Below are 6,057 nucleotides of genomic sequence, written 5' to 3'. Positions count from 1 at the left end.
GAATTTCACACGATCAACCATACAAACCTGGAGGACATTATACAACATCTGAAAACCTGGTCCTGTTACCTTGATATTCTACCAGCGGGACTTTTCAAAAATATTTCCAATTGTTTGACTTCTGATCTTCTACAGATTGTGAACAACACTCTTCTTCAGGTATCTTTCCACGGCCTGAAAACTGCAGTAATCAAGCCACTCTTAAAAAAGAACAACCTAGACAAGTCATAAATGAGCAACTATAGCCAATATCAAACCTTCCGTTTTTAAGTAAAATCATTGAAAATGTGCTGTATTATATAAATGTAAATGTGCTGTATTTATATAGCGCTTTTCCAGTCTTACAACTGCTCAAAGCGCTTTCATCTACAGGAAACATTCACCATTCACACACATTCATACACTGTGGCCAGGCTGCCGTACAAGGTGCCACCTGCTCATCAGATAAACATTCACACACATTCACACTCCGATGCGCAGCACCGGGGCAACCGGGGTTCAGTGTCTTGCCCAACACTTCGACAATGACTGCAGGGGCGGGGATCAAACCACCAACCTTCCGATTGGCAGGCAACAGCTCTACCACTGAGCCACAGCCGCCCAAAAGCAGTTTTTTCAACAACTCAACCATTTCTTGTCAGTAAGCAACAGTTTTGATACCTTTCAGTCGGCCACACCACAGCACTGAATGGCTCTTGTCAAAGTCTTTAATGACATCCACCTTAACACAGATAGTGGCAAAATTTCAATCTTAGTATTACTTGATCTCAGTGCTGCATTTGACACGGTCGACCACGACATATTACTAGACCGATTGGAAAACTGCGTTGGCCTTTCTGGCTTAGTACTAAACTGGTTTGAATCCTACCTAAAGAATAGGGATTACTTTGTGTCAATAGGTAATTATGCATCTGAGCGTACAAATATGAAGTGCGGAGTTCCGCAAGGCTCCATTCTGGGGCCTCTTCTGTTTAACATCTACATGCTTCCACTAGCCCAGATTATGGAAAACAACCAAATAAATTACCATAGTTATGCGGACAACACACAAATTTACGTAACCTTATCGCCAGGGGACTGTAGTCCAGTACAAAAACTGACTAAGTGCATTGAACAAATTAACATCTGGATGTGCCAGAACTTTCTGAAATTAAATGAAGGAAAAACTGAGGTGGTTGTTTTTTGAGCAAAAGAGGAACGATTAAAAGTCTGCGCTCAGCTTCAAACAACAATTTTAAAACAGACAAAGCCAGAAATCTTGGTGTAGTCATGGACTCAGACCTGAATTTTAACAGCCACATTAAGACAATTACAAAGTCAGCCTATTATCACCTTAAGAACATATCAAGGGTTAAAGGACTTATGTGTCAACAAGATTTGGAAAAACTTGTCCATGCTTTCATATTCAGTAGACTTGACTACTGTAACGGGGTCTTTACAGGTCTTCCTAAAAAATCAATCAGACAGCTACAGCTGATTCAAAACGCTGCTGCTCGAGTCCTCACTAAGACCAAGAGACTGGATCACATCTACTCCAGTTCTGAAGTCTTTACACTGGCTTCCTGTGTCTCAAAGAATTGATTTCAAAGTACTTTTGCTAGTTTATAAATCCGTTAACGGTTTAGGACCAAAATACATGATGTGCTGATCTGCTACTACACTATGAACCACCCAGACCTCTCAGGTCATCTGGGACAGGTCTACTTTCTGTCCCCAGAGTCAGACTAAACATGGTGAAGCAGCTTTCAGTTTCTATGCTCCTCATCTGGAATAAACTCCCAGAAACCTGCAGATCCCGCTACTCTCGGTTCTTTTAAATCAAGGCTGAGACCTTCTCTTTTGATGCTGCCTTTCTTTAAATGACTGCTCATTTCTTTAAATTTCTTATGTTGCACTGTAACTTTTATTATGTGTTTTACCGGTTTGAATGCTTATAGTTTTAATTGTTTGTACCTGTTTATCTGTTTAACTGATTTTGTGTAAAGCACTTTGAATTGCCCTGTTGCTGAAATGTGCTTACAATAAAGCTGCCTTGCCTGCCTTAATAAGGAAATATAGCAAATTAAATACAAATGATGACTATACTGACAGCACCCTTTGTTAAGTGGTCAGATCTAATAAGCCATAATTTGTATCCCATGAGACATAATAGAAATAATGTGGTCTGAATTAGACAGTATCTCTAGACCCAGTCACCTAAATGATGCTGTAATTGTATTCTACTCTTATATTATTCATCTGTCACGGCGCTTTATCATATCTTATTTTGTTCATGTCACTTTGTAAATTTGTTAAGAAATATATAGCGTAATCATTATTCTGATTATGAGTAGACATTGTTAATTGTGTAAAGAAATAAAGTAGATGTAGATGGATGAATTGAGCCAGAGTCCATTGCCAAGATTTCGACTAGGTATGGGACACAAGTTAAATCATTTATTGAAGATGATTTTCAAAAGTAGTAATATTCGAAACAGGCTACCTAGGCTACTGCTGTGACCCAGACTCTCGTCTCGCGCTGCAATTTACTGTTATTTTATTAATGTTTAAAGCGTCCATATTCTGCTCATTTTCAGGTTCATAATTGTATTTTGCGGTTGTACAGACTAGTTTTAATGATTTAATTTTCAGAAAACACCATATTTTTTGTTGTACTGCACATTGCTGCAGATCCGGTTTTCACCCTGTGTGTTCAGGTCTCTGTTTTAGCTACAGAGTGAGCATCTCACTTCTTTACTATCTTTTGTGGAGTTGCACATGCTCAGTAGCTAGGTAAATCCCATCAACTCTTTCTCCAGCTTTGGTCAGTCCAAGGCAGGATTAGCAGGGAGACTTCTTCTAGACCAGGGCCACTTGTGGAATACTGCAGAACAGGGACAGGAAGTAGTTCTTTTGGAGATCACGGTCAACTAGTGTGGCTGAAGCAGTGTTTTGCCATAGAGAACGAGCTAGCATGCTACGGTTTCCACCTCGTCTCTAAGGACGTAGAAAGCGTGCAGATGTTACCAGCTTACCCGGAGACTGAAGACAGAGGACATTCAGAAAACCGATCTCCTCAAAACAGCATGGATGTTTTTTTTCCAAGTGTGTATGCGTGTGGAAGCACCAGAGACACAAACTGGCACCTCAAATCCCAGAAAAAGGGATTTGTTTTTTTCCCTAAATGGGCACTTTAAGAGTTAGGTTGTCGGATTTTAACTTTTAAAACCGAGGAATTGTGTATGTGTATAATCGACACAATGACGACCTTGGCAACACTTTATTGTGTTTTTAACAGTTTGTTACATGTACCAGAGAGGACAGAATCCTTGATAAGTTCTACTGTAATGTGAAGATTAGACTCAAGGCCGTTTTATGTGGTTATGATGGTTTACTTGTGCGTTGGTGTGTGCGTGGAGCTAGCATGCAATGTGTGTGTGTGTGTGTGTGTGTGTGTGTGTGTGTGTGTGTGTGTGTGTGTGTGTGTGTGTGTGGTGTGTGTGTGTGTGGTGGGGGATAGAGCGAGGGAGAAGTGTGAGATAATGACGGCGATTAGCTTTGAGCGAGTATCGACTGTTGTTATTTTATGTATTTATTTTCTGTTCAGTTTTAAGCAGAGATGGGAAGTAACAGTACAAATACTTTGTTACTGTACTCAGTAGATTTTTCAGTCATTTTTACTTTACTATTTATTTTTTTGCAGACTTTTAACTTTTAGCCCTGACATTTGAACACAAATTCAGTACTTTATACTCCTTAAATTTAACAAAATTGGCTCGTTGGTTTAGTTTTATACTATAGGTCGTCTATCAGGTGTGATTGTGAGTGCACGTCGGAGAATAACGCAGACACACGCCTCACACCGCGAGCGGGCGTGCACGCCACACGACGAAAAAGTGAGGGAAAAGAAAAAGAGACTATCTGTCCAGAGGATAATCAGCTGAGATCGTGTGTGTGTGTAAGTCCTTGAGAACTGTAAGTCATATAACTTACAATATGTTGTCAGTTCATTTTATTGGTCTATAGTTCTGGCAAAGTTAGATTGGCTATTGATGTTGTTGTTGTTCTTCACCTGTTACCTAGGTCACCTGTTACCTAGGTTACACCTGGCTGTTGATTGGATATAAAGGCGATTGTTGAACGTCCTTGCTCACGTTTCTTATTTAGGTGCATTATTTGCATGCTGCAGTAGTTCACTGCATTAAATATAATGAATTAAAGGGGGGTTATTGTTATTATTTACTAACATACATGATTCATATGCATTGTGTATGGTAGTCTTTACAATGGTATTTATTTCTTTGCAACCACACACACACAGCCTAACAAGCTACCCACGCCCGTGTTTGTACTGTTGCTTGATTGTAAAAACATCATGTGACGCAGTGGGTCCACCATGCGGACAATTGTTGGGGAGGCCTCTAAGCATTTCCTGTTTTAGGGAAATGGGTGTGGTCAAGGATGACATCACCGGGCCAAACCAAGTAGAGGGTTTTCTTGTGGATAGGAATGTTTTTTGTTCATTTTTGGTTATTATATAAAAAAGGTATGAACAACCCTGACCTGTTTTGTAGTCAGTAGGATAGGAGGGAACTGGTAACCAGTTGCTAAGTATTAATGTAATGGTGGAATCAACCTGCTTAGGATGGGATGGACTGAAGCAGTGGGGGGGGAGTTGACAACCCTATACATAGTGGGATTTGGGCTCCCGTGGAAACAGGGAGGAGGCCGGTGCTGCTAGGAACACGCCTGTTGTTAGTGCTGCTGCTAGTTTGAATGTGTAATTGCTTTAGTTTTTTATGTATCATTTGTGTACTGCAGACCACTGGAAATGAATAATCACCTCTAGAAACATCCAAGGTCTGAATCTGCCTACCTACCACCTTCCTAGTTGTCTCCGTCTGTGTTTTAACAGACACACCTGGAAACATGAATCAGCTCTAAATCCAGTTCCGGATCTAGTCCTCACTAATTTCAAATAATTTCCTTGAGTTAGTTATTATTTTTACGTCATCAATACAAATTGTCTAATTGGATGGGAATATACAGACTTCTCACAAAATCACATACTTGCTACTCAGTCAGAATCTATTAACCTGGAGTCCCAGTCTCTGTCCCAATAAATAAGCTATATGTTTTCTATATGTTTTCTATATTTTTAGGCCTATTGGCAGACAGCCATTTAACTGTAGCCAATGACATATAAAGAGCCTTTATTCTATGTCCACTGGAGTTTCTCAGCGTCTCTCTAGTAACATGTGTCTAGTCCAGGGAGCTACTTTAAGTACATTTCCAAGCCTGTACTTTGTTACTTTAACTTGAGTAAAGTAGTTAAATAGTACTTCTACTTTTACCAGAGTATTATTTAACACAATTATCTGTACTTCTACTTGAGTACGGGAAGTCTTTTTTTGAAAATGTATTCATTTTTTCTCCATAACAAAAGTATGAAGGTGAGGATGAATGAACTGTTGTGGAAAATCTCTGTGTGTGGTGATAATACAAAATGTGATCCTGTGATTCCAACCTGCCCTAGTTGCCCGGCAACCAGAACAGGATACGTTCAGGAATGCAAATAACCCACACAGACAGGATTACCAAATACAGAACACACCTTGTCAACACCTCCTCCTGGAAAGGAGCACAACGTGAAACCCATCCTCTTCACTTCCCTCTCGGCATATTGATATTCACAATATCACTGTCAGTCTATCGGTGAGAGGTGAATGGCACAGCCAAGAGATCAGCCCAGCCAGAAAAATTATCGCTGTTCCATCTGTCTGGATCTACTGAAGGATCCAGTGACTATTCCCTGTGGACACAGCTACTGCATGAGCTGTATTAAAAACCGCTGGATAAGGAGGATCAGAGGAAAATCTACAGCTGTTCTCAGTGCAAGAAGACCTTTGAACCAGGCCTGCCTGAACATAAGCACCTTGTTGGCAGATTTAGTAGAGGAACGGAAGAAGGCAACTGGAGCGACGCCACCCTCACTTGAAGTTATTCCACCAAAGAAACAAAAGCTGGATAGCTTCTTACAAGCTTCTCAACAAAATCTCTTCTAATCAACACATCTGC

General features: G+C 40.3%; 1 protein-coding gene across 1 annotated transcript in view; it reads left to right on the top strand.

The window, feature by feature from the left end:
* LOC116704736 (E3 ubiquitin-protein ligase TRIM58) overlaps nt 1-6,057 on the top strand; it is a 23,535-nt gene that overhangs the window by 438 nt on the left and 17,040 nt on the right. The gene's annotated exons all lie outside the window — the stretch shown is intronic.

Source organism: Etheostoma spectabile, chromosome 16, assembly GCF_008692095.1.
Source record: "Etheostoma spectabile isolate EspeVRDwgs_2016 chromosome 16, UIUC_Espe_1.0, whole genome shotgun sequence".
NCBI classification, from domain to species: Eukaryota; Metazoa; Chordata; class Actinopteri; order Perciformes; family Percidae; genus Etheostoma; species Etheostoma spectabile.
Note: the sequence above shows the minus strand (reverse complement) of the source record. Positions and strands in the feature narration are given on the sequence as shown.